We start from the raw sequence: 16,681 nt of genomic DNA on the forward strand, positions 1-16,681 counted from the left end.
GCCTCCCAAAGTGCTAGGATTATAGGCGTGAGCCACTGCACCTGACCAGATAGTGATAATAAGATAATACTTACTATGTGTCAGGCACTATTCTAAAGAAACATCATTACCCTGTTCTTTTTTTTTTTTTTTTTTTTTTGAGACAGAGTTTCATTCTTGTTGCCCAGGCTGGAGTGCAATGGCGCGATCTTGGCTCACCACAACCTCCGCTCCAAGTGATTCTCCTGCCTCAGCCTCCCGAGTAGCTGGAATTACAGGCATGCACTACCACACCTGGCTAATTTTGTATTTAGAGAGATGGGGTTTCCCCATGTTGGTCAGGCTGATCTTGAACTCCTGACCTCAGGTGATCCGCCTGCCTAGGACTCCCAAAGTGCTGGTATTACAGGTGTGAGCCACCGCACCCGGCCTATCCTGTTCTAGAAAAAAACCTGAGGCTTAGAGAAGCCTAGCAACTTTCCCAAAATGATACAGCCACTGAGACGCAAGACCACAATTCATTACAGGTAACCTGTTTCCAAACCGAGGAAGGATCATCTCAATTTTTCTAACAGGAGAATCAAAATCCAGAGAGACTAAGAGATCTCAGAAAAGAGATTTATTAGAACTTGGGTTTCTGGTGTTGAAGCCCAGGCAGATGGGGAGGAAGAATACCACAGAATGAGTGAGAACATGCGAAACCACGGAAGCATGGAGGAGCTGGGCCTGTCCCCCAGGAACCACAAATGTTTGGAACTCAGTATGCATTTATGGAAACAGCAGGAGAAGCTAGGCCACTAAAGTGGTCAAGGATTATGAAAAATAAACTATGCTACACCGAATTACGTAGACTCTGCCCTGGAGGAGATGAGGAAACAATGAAGGATTTTAAGCAACAGAATAAGGAGAACAAAAGTTTAGAAATGGGGCAGGGCAACCAGTTATGAGGCAGCCAGGACTAGTGTTATTGAGATCAAGAGTATTGAAGTCAGACAAACCACCAGTTATTATGACCTTAGGAAAAAGAACCTCTTTGAGCCAGAATCTTCTCATCTGTAAAATTAATGTAATAATAGGGCTATTATGAGGCCTAAATGAGAGTACACAGACCATTGTGCTATCTAGATCTGATCCTGTATATCAGATCTAGTCAGCATTCAATAAATGATGGTGGTAACATTGTTTATTGTTATTGATGTTGTTATGATACAAATCTATTGAGAGCTAGTTTCCATCTATTTGAAGGAAGAACATATTAGATACACTTACTGATACTCTTTTGCTTGGGTAGTTTAGAAATAAAACTAATGCTGCTTGATTTTTTCAGGTGCAGTAAATTGATCTATATCAAAACAGCAAAGCCCCAGGAGCACAAAAAGAACTAGATTTCAGGAATGGCATGAAGAGTTCTGTTTATCAAACATCTCTTGTGTCCCTACAGTGTGTCTAATACTCTATGAAGTGGAATATATATAAAAGTTACCACACCATCTCCTTTCAAAAGGGGGCAAGAGTCTACAATAAAATTCCTTTGTTTGATTTCCTCTGTTCCTGATTCCTGGCCTCCTCTCTCATTTACAACCTCACACACACCTCTTAGGTATTTACACTACTCCTGTGGAAGTGATCTGGGTTTCCCTACTTCATCACTCCCATCTTGGACTACCTCCTTTCCTGGCTCCTCCGGCTGGATGAGTTGGATTACACATTTTTTGATCCAAACCAATGTCTCATTGTGGCCAAGAAACCTTGCTACTAGAGTGAAATTAAACCATTTCTCTCATAGCTGGCAGTAGAATTCTTCTCAGAGGAAAACATCTTGCGTCATTATACATATATGGTGTGCCTTGAAAACTTGGGTTAGTAAGAGATAGGATAAGAAGAGGGACTCTTCTATATCAGAAATTAATTTGGAATCAGTAGTGTGGCTACAGTTTACAATAATCTATTGCATATTCTAAAATAGCTATAAGAGAATAATTTGAATTTTTAGCATAAAGGCAAATATTTAAGGTGATGGACATCCTAATTACATTGACTTGATCTTTACAAAGTGTATAAAGGTATCAAACTATCACATGTACCCTGAAAATATGTATATCTATTATGTATCAAGAAAAAAAAACATTTTTAAGGAGAAGAAAAAGAAATTAACTTGGGGATGTAGAAGGAGTTGGGGACAAGACAGAAGAGATGAGAAAGAGTGAAAAGAAAGGGATGGCAGAGTATCTTCATGGTATGCCTAAAATGCTTTTTTGAAATGTGTACTATTCTAAGTTACTTGTATTTCTTTAACTCCCCTTATTTCTTCCAAATTTCCAGTAGGCTTTCCACTACCCTTAAATTCCCATACCTCTGCAAGACACACACATGGCGTGAGGGGAGGTGGTGGTGACGTAAATGAAGAAATCACAGGATGGGGCCGAGTTGCAATGCTAGATCAAAAAGGAGCAGAAAGGAGATAGCACACCTAGATTCCAGCAAAATAGTCCATAAACTGAACCCATTAGCAGGGGCCGGAGGTAGTACTGAAATCAAATGTCTGGAAAAGTGGCAGGATACTTCATGAAATACTGTATAATATAACAGTTGTGTAATAGGGGCTTGAGTCAATGTTATGTAGTTTAAAAACAAAACAGATGATCCCAACTGATATGTGGGTCATGTTTTCCTCAGAAACATTGACTATTTGGCACAATCTATAGGTTTGCCTTTCCAAAATTCTTACTGTCCCTTCCCCAAAGCTATCCACCCTTGTCTTACCCCAGGTTACTGCAACAGTCTCCTTGGGATCAGCAAATAACTTCTTAAAGAATAGGTCAGGCTTTGTGGGCCAGATGGTCACAGTTACTCAACTCTACACTTAAAGCCGGGAAACAGCAATAGCCAATACATGAATGATTCAATACAAGGGTTATGTTCCAAACCTTTATTTACAAAAACAGGCAGTGGACCTTCTGTCCTGCTCTTTCTGTTCTCCAGTTGTTGTCAAGGTACTCTTTCTAAATGTCACTCCTCTACTGAAAACTTGACTGGCTAATTGGTAGGGAAGAACCTCGGATTGCTTTAACTGTTATCTACAATCCAAAGCCTGCTGCTAGTGTACCTTCTGCTTTGCTGCTGTAGCTTGCAGAGAGATTGAGGAACCACAACTCCGATACTTTCTGATGCAATGACTAAAGTTTTGAATGGTTTCACGTCTGCCTTCCTCTCTAAACTTAAGTTGTTTATCTTCCCTTTGGCTCCCGATTGCTTACGTCAAATCTTGTTTGCAGTCTTGTATATGGTGTACTTTATGTTTGGTAATTTTTCTCTTAAAGCAATTTTGGTTTGCCTTTTTGACCAATACTCACTTTTCAAATATCATGTAGTGTGAATATTCCATGTGGCAAGCCTACATGACTTAATAATTTAGTCCTCACTTAATCATCACAATAATACTATGAGGGATTTCCTTTTATTATTCCCATTTTACAGTATACATAATTAAGACCTAAAGAGGTGCTGCCCGCAGTGACTCACACCTGTAATCCCAGCACTTTGGGAGGCCGAGGCAGTCGGATCACGAGGTCAGGAGATTGAGACCATCCTGGTAACATGGTAAAAACCCCGTCCCCACTAAAAATACAAAAAATTAGCTGGGCATGGTGGCGGGCACCTGTAATCCCAGCTACTTGGGAGGCTGAGGCAGGAGAATTGCTTGAACTCGGGAGGTATAAGTTGCCGTGAGCCAAGATCATGCAACTGCACTGATGGACAATGGAGCAACACTCTGTCTCAAAAAAAAAAAGAAAGAAAAAAAAGAAAGAGGTTAAGTAATGTGCCAAGAAACAGAACAAGTGGCAGAGCTGATATATGAAGGTAGAAAGTCTGACTCCAGAGCACAAGTTTGTCATTTACACTAATTTGTAGTTTCTGTAGGACCATGTCTGTTTTTGACCTCCTTGAAAACTTCCTGTGTGATCTCAGCAGTCTTCTGTAGTACTCCTGCAAGTTTCATTCTGAATCTTATGTACAGCATGATTGGATCCAAGGCAATCATGACATTTATTAAGCATAGTCACCGTGCTAAGTGCTGTTCATTTGTTACGTGATTTAACCTTCACAGACCCTAATAAGAAAGATAAGGTTATCTTCATTTTACAGATGAAGAAATACAGGCACAAATAATGCTTCAAGGTCACATTAGAAGGGGAGCTAGAATTTAAACTCGTGTAGTCTGACTCCACAACTCATACTCATGGATGCACAAGTAAGTAGAAAGCCTGAAGAATTCCTCAGGCCTCATAGGATGGGTGAAGTTAAATGATTCAGGCTTTAATTATCCAGGATAGGAGATAAGGGACTAAGTAAGTTTTAGTTATTTATTGCTGCCTAACAAATTATCACAAAACTTAGTGGTTTAAAACAACAATCATTTATCAGTTAACAATTCTGTGGGGGGTCAGTATTTGGGCTGGATTTCGCTGGGAGGTTCTTCTGCTGGTTTCACCTGAGCTCACTCATGTAGTCACAGTCACCTGGAAGGTTGGTGGGGTCTTGATGGTCCAAATAACCTCTCTGGTGATCAAGACCAGTTCACAGATGTCTAACCTGTGCAGTGGCATAGAGCACTCACTTGGCAGGGTTTATTATTCTGTTGCTGCCATTTAAAAATTATTAATAATTATGGTACAAGAGATCTCACTGGGCCTCGCAAGTTGGTGCTGGAAGTCAGTTGGGCATCCTTCTCCATGTAGACTCTTATCCTCAAAGAAGCTAGCCAGCCAGGCATGGTGTAATCCCAACACCTTGGGAGACCAAGGTAGGAGGATCACTTGAGCCCAGAAGTTAGTCACCAGCCTGGGAAACAGTGAGATTCTATGTCTACCAAAAAAAAAAAAAAAAATGTAATTAGCCAGGTGTGATGGCATGCACTCGTAGTCCCAACTACTTGGGAAGCTGAGGTGGGAGGATTGCTTGAGCCACAGAGGTTGAGGCTGCAGTGAGCCATGATGGCACCAATGCACTCCAACCTGGGTGACAGAGTGAGACCTTATATCAGAAAAAAGGGGTGTGCTTAGCCCAAGTTTCTTCACATGATGACAGGAACTTTCCAAGAGACTGAGAGCAAGGCTTCTTAAGGTCCAGGCTCAAAATTCCCATATCATTATTTTTATGCATTTTTTGGTCAAACAAGTCATAGGCCAACATGGACACAATGAAGTAGAGATCTGGAGTCCATCTCTTAATGAGAAAAACAGAAAAGTCACATTGCACAGGGGCATATATAAAGAGATGGGACAAGATTATGACTATTTATTGCAATCTACCACAGAAGACACACGTGGTTAAGGTAAAAGGAAATAATTTCAGTTTGGGACGTGTTGTAGTTGAGGTCTCTCCTGTGGTAAATTCATGCAAAGGTATCCAGTATTTGGATAACATATATGGGCCTAGAACATAGAAGAGAATCCTGGTTGGACATACGAATTTCAGAATTGTCAATATGCAGGTAACAGGTTTCTGAATAAACAGATCGGTACTCCCAATAACACTGCATTACATTAAGGTGAAGGCTAACAAAGAGATAGAGTCAATCCCTTGGGACACCCAAATATCTGAGTGGACTCTTATTTACATACAGCTCAATCTCCCTCTCTGCCTGTGGTCCTATCCACTTTCTGCAGCCAGCTCAAGGTCAGTACTTCTGGGGGAAGTACAGCCTGCTCTGATACATCCAGATATGGCTACTTACAGTCTGATGACCTATAACATAAAAGAAAGATACTCAATCCCCACTTTCAACCCAATATGCAAGGTTAGAACAGAAACAGAATTAACCACAATAAAAACTTCCATTTGAAAAATAAAAGAATGGCAACCTGAAACAATCAGTAGTCCTTAATTGCCTGTTGGTTTGTTTGTTTGTTTGTTTTCTTTCCAAGGAGAAATCTCTCCACTGGCCATGACATAAATTCCTTGATTAACCTCATCTGGGCCCCTGGGTTTACCCCTCTGGGAGGTTCTTCCTTGTGCGTTATTCTTCAGGTTAAAAATTGAAGTGGATGTTGGAGAATATGTTTTCCTAGAGACTGCCTTAGGATATGAACAATGACTGGCATTTCCAAGTCAGATTTGTGGTTTCTTTAGCAATAGAATTTCTTCAAAAACTTAGTACAAGGCTGGGTGTGGTGCCTCACGCCTGTAATCCCAGCACTTTGGGAGGCCGAGGTGGGCAGATCACCTGAGGTCAGGAGTTCAAGATCAGCCTGTCCAACATGGGGAAACCCTGTCTCTACTAAAAATACAAAAAGTAGCTGGGCATGGTGGCACTCACCTGGAATCCCAGCTACTCGGGAGTCTGAGGCACAAGACTCGCTTGAACCCAGGAGATAGAAATTGCAGTGAGCCAAGGTAGCGCCACTGCACTCTAACCTGGGCGACAGAGCAAGACTCCATCTCAAAAACAAACAAACAAAAATGCAGTACAGTAGTCCCCACTTATTGGCCTAGGATATGTCTGTCCCAAGACACTCAGTGGATGCCTGAAACCACAATGGTACTGAACCCCATTGCCATCAATCAGAACATGTTTAGATGTTCATGTCTGTTACCCACAAATTTAATGCCTTTTTCATTATAACAAGACACTAATCACACACTGTGGCTGTAACTTTTGCAAGTTGAGATGCCACAACAAAACTAACATGAATTTTTTTCCTTCTTCACAATTTCATGGACAGAAGATGCATTCTTACTGTAGATCTTTCTTAATAGTCTCAGCATACAATTTTTTTCTTTCTTTATTAAATTGAGAACTTTTGCCTTTTTATTAAAAGGAAGCACTTCATGGCTTCTCTGTGATATCTGAATAGCCAGCATCACTAATCTTGTGCTTTGGGGCTATTATTAAGTAAAATAATGAACACAAGCACTGCCATACCAAAACAGTGGATCATAACTGGGAGAGCTACTAAATGACAAATAGGTGGGTAGCATATACAGCATGGACATGCTGTACGAAGGCAGGATTCACCTTCCAGGAGGGATGGCTGTGATAGCATAATATTTCATCATGCTACTTACAAGGGTGTACAATTAAAAACTTATGAATTGTCTATTTCTGTAACTTTTCATTTAATATTTTTGGAAATCATGAAAAATGAAACCATGGGGGGACTTGTAGGCTTCTCTGCCATTTGTCACCCATCCATTACATGTGCCAGTGATAGGGACAGGAGGCAGGGAAATTCTGGGCAGAAGAGGGCAGGTCCCTGGTGAGGTTCCTACCCCCAAGCCTGGAACCATGGCCCAAAGAGGGAATGTGCACTCCTGTTTTCCAACTCAAATGCTGCCTTTTCAAAAACTACCCATGGCCTGCCCCACCCCCATCCCATACCCATAAAAACCCCAGGCTCCACCAGCAGAGAGAAGAGAAAAGAAGAAGCAGCTGGACATCAGAGAGAAGCAGCTTGACTTCAAAGGGACAGCTTGATGGTATGACTTTGGAGAGGAGTCTGACAGGGAATGGCTGGACTCCAGGGGAAGATCACCTTTCCATTCCATCCCTTTTCCAGCTCCCCTTCCCTCTGAGAGCCACTTTCATTGGCAATAAAATTCTCCGCATTCACCACCCTTCAATTCGTTCATGCAACCTGATTTTTCCTGGATGTGAAACAAGAGCTTGGGTGCCAAAGGTATGGACCCTAAAGGCTGTCACATTGACCCTCTGCCCTTGCTGGTGGAGAGCAACCACCTCATGAAAAAAGGCAGAGGGCCCACTAAGCTGTTTAACACTTAAGCCGTCCTCAGACAGCACAGCTAAAAGAGCACTGTAACACACACCCTCTGGGGTTTCAGATACTCCCCACTAGACACTGCCACGGGGCCTGCACAGAGTTTTGCTCCTGCCAGCACCCAAAAGCACTCACCCCAGCTCCTACACCTGCTCACCTGCATGCTCCCTCTCATGAGGGGCTGAGCATAATGGGTTCAAGTGAGTGGAGTTTACCCCTGCTAGTGGAGAAGTGGCTGGCTAGCCCCAGTGCCCACACTCCAGGTCCTACCCACGAAGCAGTCAGGGAAAATTTCCTGCTTCACCAGGAACTACAATCCAAGTTATTTTTCAATCTACCTCTTAAATTTGCTCATTCTCTAGTTCCTATCATCTACCCATTCATCTTTTCCTTGTTTTAATGGTGGCTATTTTAAAACAATCTTAAAAATAAGTGAGGGCAACTCCCTTAATCTGATCTTTCCTGCAAGGCTAGATCTTTGGCTGAAGAATCTTAATGAGAGAAATTGAAGAAAGTCTCTGAACAACATTCCAATATCCTGTTTGGACTATAGAAATAATTGAACTTTCTAATACTGTGAGACCCCAATATTCTATAAATTCTTCCAAAACCAGACAAGATTGGGCACATTCTGGGTGGTGTGGCCATAGGGTGTACATTCTTTACTTTCTTCCATCCTGCTTGCAAACCCATTATTTCTTATGTGAGCTCATTACTTTCTTGAAAAACCTTGCTAAATGCAGCAAAGAGAAACCATTATACATCTATATTCCAGTCCTTTCCAAATGCCTCCCCTAGAATTCCACTACAGAAGAACATGATCAGCCTTCCAAGTTAAATAGGTAAAATTTTTACCAAATGTTTTTATCACAGCATAACAAGGATCAACAGTTTCCCAGCCTGAGAGGTCTGTTTCCTCACTGCCAATTTTCTGACTGTTTAGGCAGTACTGTTTTTGGATTTTAGAACTTTTCCATTTCCAAGTATCAATTTCTGTATTAGTTAGAGTAAAGGCTAAGAGATCCCAGAATCCAGTGACATAAAAAAATAGATGTTTCTCTTCCTCTCACCTAACAGCCTGGCCTAGACTAGAAGAGCAGTTCTGTTCTAGGTTTGCCTTTCCAAAGTTCAGGTCATAGAGGATCCAGGTTCCTTCCATCTTGTTGTTCCACCCTCTTCGAGGATGTCTTCCTCATCTTCATCATCATAGCTGGTCACAGACATGTCCATGAAGGAGAAAGAAAGCAGTCCAAGGCAAGCCATCTTCCTTTAACAAAGTAAGGCAAAAGTTGTATTCATTGCTCCTAGTTATATTTCATTGGCAAGCACTTACTCACAAAACCACTCCTCACTGCAGAGAAGGATAAGAAATGTAGTTGCCAGCTTAGTGAACACATGACCAGCAAGAAGGGGAGAACAGTTTTCAGGGGACAACTATTAATCTGCCACAAAAAGTAAAAAGGAAAGATACTCATGGCTAAGAATCCTTAGAAATGCAAAGACCAAAAGAGGATAAATAAGTTTATTAGAAGAAAAGAAAGTGAGAGCCTGAAAAAAAACATATGGCAAAATCTAGCTGGTGGGTACCCAAGTTTCCATTTTATGATTTCAAGTACTTTTCTGAATGTATTTTATAAATAAAAGTTTTATTTGTTTATTTTTTAAGAGACAGGATCTCACTCTGTCACCCAAGCTAGAGTACAGTGGAACTACCATAGTTCACTGCAGCCTCGAACTCCTGGGCTCAAGTGATTCTCCCACCTCAGCCTCCTGAGTAGCTGGGACTACAGGGATGTGCCACCATGCCTAGATATAATTTTTTTTTTTTTGAGACAGTTTCGCTCTTTTTGCCCAGGCTGGAGTGCAATGGCACAATCTCGGCTTACCGCAACCTCTGCCTCCCGGGTTCAAGAGATTCTCCTGCCTCACCTCCCGAATAGCTGGGATTATAGGCATGCGCCACCACCCCGGCTAATTTTGTATTTTTAGTAGAGACGAGGTTTCTCCATGTTGGTCAGGCTGGTCTTGAACTCCCGACCTCAGGTGATCCACCTGCTTCGGCCTCCCAAAGTGCTGGGATTACAGGCGTGAGCCACCACACCGGCACCTAGATATAATTTTTTAAAATTGTATTGTAGAGATGGGATCTCACTATGTTGCCCAGGCTGGTCTTGAACTCCTGGCCTTAAGCAATCCTTCTGCCTCTGTGCCCCCCAAAGTGTTGGGATTACAGGTGTGAGCTACTGTGTTCAGTCAACAGTTTTGTTTTGTTTTTATAATTTTTAGAAAAGTAGATAGGGAAAAAAAGACCTAAGAAGACTATCAAGATAGAACAATAGTGGTATGAGGAGAATCAGAGAAAATGGTATACTATGTCAATGTCAACATGCTTGTCTAAAAGAAAAGAAAAAAGTCAACAGAACAAAAAAAGGTCAAAAAAAGAAAGTTTTGTTCAGTTGGCTAAGAAAAGACAAGAAAGATAAGAAAAGGAAATATTCTTGCTTTCAGATGTCTTATTGTGGAAAGAAAAAAATAATAAAATAATAATTTTTTTTAAAAGGCAATATTCTTTGGACTTGAAAATACAGATGTTATTAGAGAATAATTATGGTAGAAGTTACATGTCAGTTAATTGGGAAATGAAAGAACACGGAAAAATGAGACAGCAAGTGTAGCCTGGTCTTTTTTCAGAACACTGACTTAAGAACAGAAAGAAACAGACAGTTAAGATGACAACTAGCAATGACTAATTCCATTTGTATGAGTACCACTCTCAGGGGCCTGAGCTGGGGTAGCAGTAGTAGGTTGTAAGGTCAAAGAAGGAACTCTTCCTCTCTGCCCTCTGAAGGTTTGCTGAAAACTGAACTGACAACAGGCAGATTAATAGGAGAAAAAGGCATACACAGTTTATTTAACCAGCTGGGGAATGGAGGTGGGGGAAATCACAGGAGTGTGGTTACCCAATAACTCAGTGAAGTCCAGATGCTTATATACCCTTCTTTCTAGGGGAGGAGGAGATGGGGAGTGGGCGTGTAGTGGAAATGAATGAGGTCAAAAAATAATGGCCTGGAATAAAGTTCCTCTGAACTCTGGGAGAGGTGGCCAGAAGGTAAGGGGCAGAACTTCACTGTGAACAAAGGTTGTCTTATTGTACAGATAAACTCTGCCAGAAAACCTCTTGGAGCTGCCCTCAGAAGGATAAATGAAAAGTCTGTCTGGGCATGGCAAAGATGCCCAGTCTCTTTTTTTAATCTAGTGGTAATCTTTCCTGGTTATTTAAAAAAAATTTTTTTTTTTCTTTGAGACGGAGTTTTACTCTTTGTTGCCCAGGCTGGAGTGCATTGGCCCCATCTTGGCTCACCAACACCTCCACCTCCTGGGTTCAAGGGGTTCTCCTGCCTCAGCCTCCCAAGTACCTTGGATTACAGGCATGTGCCACCATGACTGGCTAATTTTGTATTTTTAATGGAGACGGGGTTTCTCCGTGTTGGTCAGGCTGGTCTCGAACTCTCGACCTCAGATAATCCGTCCGCCTTGGCCTCCCAAAGTGCTGGGATTACAGGCGTGAGCCATGGAGCCCAGCCTCTTTCCTGGTTATTTGATAAAATTCCTGGGGAGGGGGGTCTTAAGACTATTGCATTTCTTTTGTAAAGAAACTTCGCTAGTCAGATAAGGAAATTCCAGAGACAGAATCCCTCCCTGTGCTTCAGAAAGAAAGAGGATCCCAGAGACAAAGGGCAGGGAAAGGTCAGAGAGAGACCTTGGTTCTGAGTCTTATTTCCGAAGCCTTTCAATTTTCCTTAATTCAAAGGACTGGGCATGCCAAAGTACCACATTTCCAGGCATTGTTTTCTAAGCCCCAACAGAGTCCAAAAGACTACGGTTGTCCACAGGTCTTCTACTGCCCAGCATACATATCGTGCACATCTTGGCTGGGTACAGTGGCTCATACCTGTAATCCAGACCTTTGGGAGGCCGAGGTGGGAGGATCCCTTGAGGCCAGGAGTTTGAGACCAGCCTGGGCAACGTGGTGAGACCCTGTCTCTACAAAAAAAAATTTGTTAAAAGATTAGCCAGGCTGGGCAACATGGTGAGACCATGTCTCTACAAAAGAATAAAATAAAATAAAATAAAATATTAGCGAAGCATGGTGGCATGCACATGTAGTCACAGCTACTCAGAGGGCTGAGGTGGGAGGATCACTTGAGCCCAGGAGTTTAAGGCTGCAGTGAGCTATAATCATGCTACTGCACTCCAGCCTGGGTGAGAGAGAAGAAGAACCGCCTCAGAAAAGAAAAGAAATGCATCTTGAACAGCTGGAAAAACAAGAGTGCTCTGTATCTTAGGTTGGAAAAGTTTCCCCAAAGTTCGGAACTTCTCTTGAATGTGTTGGTTAAAACTTAGAATAATGAGATCTTGGGGCCTCAGAATAATGAGATCTTGGGGCCTCTATCTCCACTCTCACAGTCAGTAACTGCCACTTCTGCATGAGATAGATAGCTTGTTCTCTGGAGAGTCAGGATCCAAACTGGGTGTAGAGATGAAGAAGGACCAGAAAACACCTTAGCCACAGCTGGAGTTTGGGCAAAGCCCTACCCTTTCAGAACATCAACTGAGGTGGAAGGGGTCAATAAACCAATACATCTGGAGAAGCATATGAATCAGCAATAGTAAATCTTATAAACTTCAGGCACCTTTGTTTGGCAGACTAAACTGGAATATTCAACTCTCCCTTCCCCCACCTTCCATTCCAAACTTACATAAGAAGAGACTCAGAGTCAACAAATTCTAAAGTTGGCTCTATTTCTTCAAAGTGGTAGAGAAAGCAGGAATCTCTTGTTCTTATATAATCAAGCCAAAATTCCTTTAAGAAAAAATATTATTTCACAGAGAAAGGATTAGATTTTGTTGTCTCTGAGGAAATTGAATGCTTTTTATTACAACAAATGCTTACATTCTAAGTGACATAGCTGACTTCTCACATTGGTAGGAGAATTCAACCACCATTGGCAGATTCACCATCAACCTTATTCATGAGGCTTGAGCTCACAGCCCCCCAGTTACTGATGTACTCACTCAGATGAAATCTTAGGCATTGTGATACAGAAGAATAAACCAAGGGATGAAACGTCTTTTGGTGGGAAGTGCTTGAATATTTCTGAAGGAGGTAGACAAGGCCACCAGACTGAGGTTTGGAAGAAAGAAATGCAAGGATGAGAGAAGGCATCAGGGGAGTAAAGAGAATGTTCTTGTGAGGCCTAAGTCTGGAAGATCCCCCTGTCGAGTGGTTCCTCAACCCTTTTAGAAAGATCAGTGGAGAGCCACCTAGTGGTAGCTGACAGGGAAAGTTGGCCAAGGTAGGACAAACCTAATATGCCCTATTTATTTGCAAGCTTTATCAGAGAAAGGATCTGTTCCTGTTAGTTTTCAACCAAGCTCTCAGACTCTCTTTGGGTCAGTATATTATAGAGGTATCCAGTATGCACAGGAGAGTGTCATTCTAGGGCAAGTCTGTGTCAATATGTGACTTCTGAGTCATTGGGAGGGCCATGCTTCCTCCATATGCTGACAGGAACATCCATATAATTCACCAAGAAAAGGCTGCCTGGCTACATGTTCAGAATGATCACCTCTCAACATCTGAAATATAACTTTGCTCTGCGCTCAGTAGAAGGCTTCAGTTCCAGGACATAGTCCAACTACATAAAAATAGAATGGTAGTGGAAAGGCACTCTGGCGAAGAGGTAAAAGGTGTGGTTAAAGACTGGAGTGCCATTTTAATGTGGCTGGGCTGTCTGACAGTTTAAAGGAGCTTTGCTGAGCCAGACTGATTGAGGAGGGGTTTTATGGATTTTGCTTTTATTTTTTAATGGGAAAGACTTGAGCTTGTTTTACAGGTTAAGGGTAAAGACACAGTGAGACAGAGTCAGTGGTTCAAGATTCAGGAAAGGATAATTGATGTAGGAAACTGACCATAAAAGGGTTTGTTTAGATTATTAGCATCTTTTCAAAAGGGAAATTAGAGATTCTTCTACATTTCTAAGTTAAGACACAGTTATTCCACAGTTCCATATGCAAATATTAATCCAGTATTACAAAGTGTGAAGACTTCCTCAGGTTCATTTAGGTTATCTTTCAACTTACCCCAAACAAATATAATCAGTAAAGAACTCACTGGAGTGATGGCTTAGAGGAGTCGGGAATCTTAAGTTTGCAAAATAGCTAAGTCACTTGAGATTTATATCAAAAAAGTCTGTCAGTAAATTAACAAACCTGTTTTGTTAGCAAATTGAGAAGGTATTCATGAAGATTCACAAAGTCAACCCTTTTCATCAGCCTAATGTTGATGAAAGATGAACAGGATATGGAAATGCTGAAAAGAAACCAGGTTAAGAGGCATAGCTAGAGCTCTTTCTCTACTGTTGTAAAGTGTTATTGGTTATTTGCACAAAACTTCCAAGAGAAAATAATATTAACCTTTAAGTAGCATATCCGTAATTTTCATTGTGCTGTCTCCTCCTTCTTACTGTGAAATGTGTTTTGTTAAATACATTCCCCTAAACAACATCACTGTATTCCTGAAGTCACTAGATGGCCATGGTACATCCACAGGAAGTTAAGTCAAAGCACCAGCAGTGTTCATTTAACACGGTAAAACCTCCATTTCCTCACCTACAAAAGGGGATAATAATAGTACTTAAGACCATAGGATGGCTGTGAGAGGTGGTTGAGAAAGTACGTACATGCTTACTAAATGGTAGGCAGCACGTGTTCTTATGCATATGATTTTCACAGTAGGTTTGTCATGCTTTTTCTTCATATAAAGTTAAGGAATAATGAATACATAAAAAATGAAGAGACACAATTTGTGTGTTTCTATCAAAAACAAAAAGCTCTGTGGCAGCAGAAAAGAATTTGAGAAAAAACGGCAATGTACACAATGAAGGGGAAAATAAAAACTTAGTGAGGATGCCAGACACAGGCTTTTCGGGGAGGGAGGACTCAACTGAGGAGAAAATTAATTGAGTAGATTTCAAAGATAAGCAATGTTTAGTGCAGAAACATAATTGCCTTTACTTTACTTATAGGTCAAAAACTGAAAAAACGGTCATTTGAAAATTAAAGAAGCTGCTATTATTGTGGTTGTCATTAATAAACATTATAATGTGGTATGAATGATGCTTCCCATGATAGTCTGGGAATGATATTTTCATGTTTTGTTAAACTTGGAACTGATGAGGCATTTGGGGTGTACAAGGCTAGGGCAACGGATTTATAAACATGTCTGAAAAGACATATCTGCGATAAATCAACATAAAGTGAAAAAGAGAAAGAATAAAATTGTGGTGTCCTAGTAATTTCACTAAATTCATCTTAAACAAGTCTTGAGTCAATCTATCGATCTATCTATCAAGAGAATCCTTTTTGAATGTACTTGGAGAAAAAGCAAGAAAAATTTCGGAAAAGCAATCCTTGACTGAAATAAAAAATCCACTTAAAAAATCATTTTCCTCCTATTTAGTTTTATAAATGAAAAATCAGACATAGTAAATAATATTTCTATCTTGTTTTATTTAATATATAGCACAGTAGCTGGTATAAATATATAATTTTTTCTTTTATTATTTTATTTATTAATTTGTTTATTTTGAGACGGAGTCTCGCTCTGTGGCCCAGACTGGAGTGCAGTGGCGCCATCTAGGCTCACTGCAACCTCCGCCTCCCAGGTTCACACCATTCTCCTGCCTCAGCCTCCTAAATAGCTGGGACTACAGGCGCCTGCCACCACGCCCAGCTAATTTTTTGTATTTTTAGTGGAGACAGGGTTTCACTGTGTTAGCTAGGATGGTCTTGATCTTCTGACCTCGTCATCCGCCCACCTCGGCCTCCCAAAGTGCTAGGATTACAGGCGTAAGCCACCAAACCCAGCTGTTTTTGTTTTTTGTTTTTAAGACAGAGTCTTGCTCTGTCACCCAGGCTGGAGGAGAGTGGCACCATCTCTGATCACTGCAACCTCCGCCTCCCGGGTTCAAGTGATTCTCATGCCTCAGCCACCCTAGTAGCTGGGACTACAGGCATGCAGTACCATGTCCCGCTAATTTTTGGCATTTTTAGTAGAGACAGGGTTTCACTATGTTGGCCAGCTGGTCTTGAACTCCTGGCCTCAAGTGATGCCCGCCTCAGCCTCACAAAGTGCTGGGATTACAGACATGAGCCACTGCACCCAGCCTACAATAAATAGTTTTAATGATAATGTAGAAGATACAAGTGTGGGCTATAGAGTCAGGTTGACTATAATTAAATCCCGACTCTACCAATTCCTGGCTTTGTAACCCAGAGCAAATGATATCATCTCTCTGTACCTCAATGTCCTCATTTGTCAAATGGGTATCAGAAGTGTCTAATTAGTTAATCCATGTTTGGAGTACCTGGCATATAATAAATACACAATGAATGCCCATTATGGTAAGTATTAAATAGTTGCTTAGCCTTCAAGGGCTAGCATTTAAAGAGTCCTAGGTAGTGGCTTCATCCAGGAAAAGGTTGTGACTCAAATATATATTAGTATATTTAAAAAGGAAAAAAAAATCTATACTAAGATTATTTGGGTTGTACTGGGACAATTTTTATCACCCATCCTGCCCAGTCTTCCAGATGATCTTTAACAGTAAAGTGTATAACCATCACTCCCCTGGTGGTCACATGGTCCCAGTTCTGTCTCTGACCCAGACTAAGAAATTCCTTCCAGTTTTATCCTACCTTGTCATGGACAGGCATGATGCTGACCAAAGTGGTGTCCCTGGTTGTTGCATAAAAGCATTCTTTTTTATCTATACTTTTCTGCCCTTATTAAGATTGATGATGGTTGAACTCTGGTGGGAAGGGGCCTAGCTGCCAGGATCCTTAGCAGCCCACACTCCCAG

General features: G+C 41.3%; 1 protein-coding gene and 1 long non-coding RNA gene across 6 annotated transcripts in view; one reads left to right on the top strand and one right to left on the bottom strand.

The window, feature by feature from the left end:
- LOC105485427 (uncharacterized) overlaps nucleotides 1-6,731 on the top strand; it is a 143,811-nt gene extending 137,080 nt beyond the window's left edge. The window contains exon 4 of the long non-coding RNA XR_011611281.1: nucleotides 1,307-6,731. This is a non-coding gene — a long non-coding RNA (uncharacterized lncRNA). The remainder of the gene's footprint in view (nucleotides 1-1,306) is intronic.
- Nucleotides 1-16,681, bottom strand: part of TLCD4 (TLC domain containing 4) — a 111,601-nt gene extending 94,920 nt beyond the window's left edge. The window contains exon 1 of one of the 5 annotated variants that reach the window (XM_071075731.1): nucleotides 16,518-16,681. The gene's annotated coding sequence lies outside the window, so the exon portion shown is untranslated. Of the gene's footprint in view, nucleotides 1-8,827; nucleotides 8,847-11,709; nucleotides 11,732-14,234; nucleotides 14,254-16,517 lie in introns of those variants that run through there. The other 4 variants (XM_071075801.1, XM_071075668.1, XM_071075764.1 and 1 more) reach the window with 4 other exon arrangements.

Source organism: Macaca nemestrina, chromosome 1 (assembly GCF_043159975.1).
Source record: "Macaca nemestrina isolate mMacNem1 chromosome 1, mMacNem.hap1, whole genome shotgun sequence".
Taxonomy (NCBI): domain Eukaryota; kingdom Metazoa; phylum Chordata; class Mammalia; order Primates; family Cercopithecidae; genus Macaca; species Macaca nemestrina.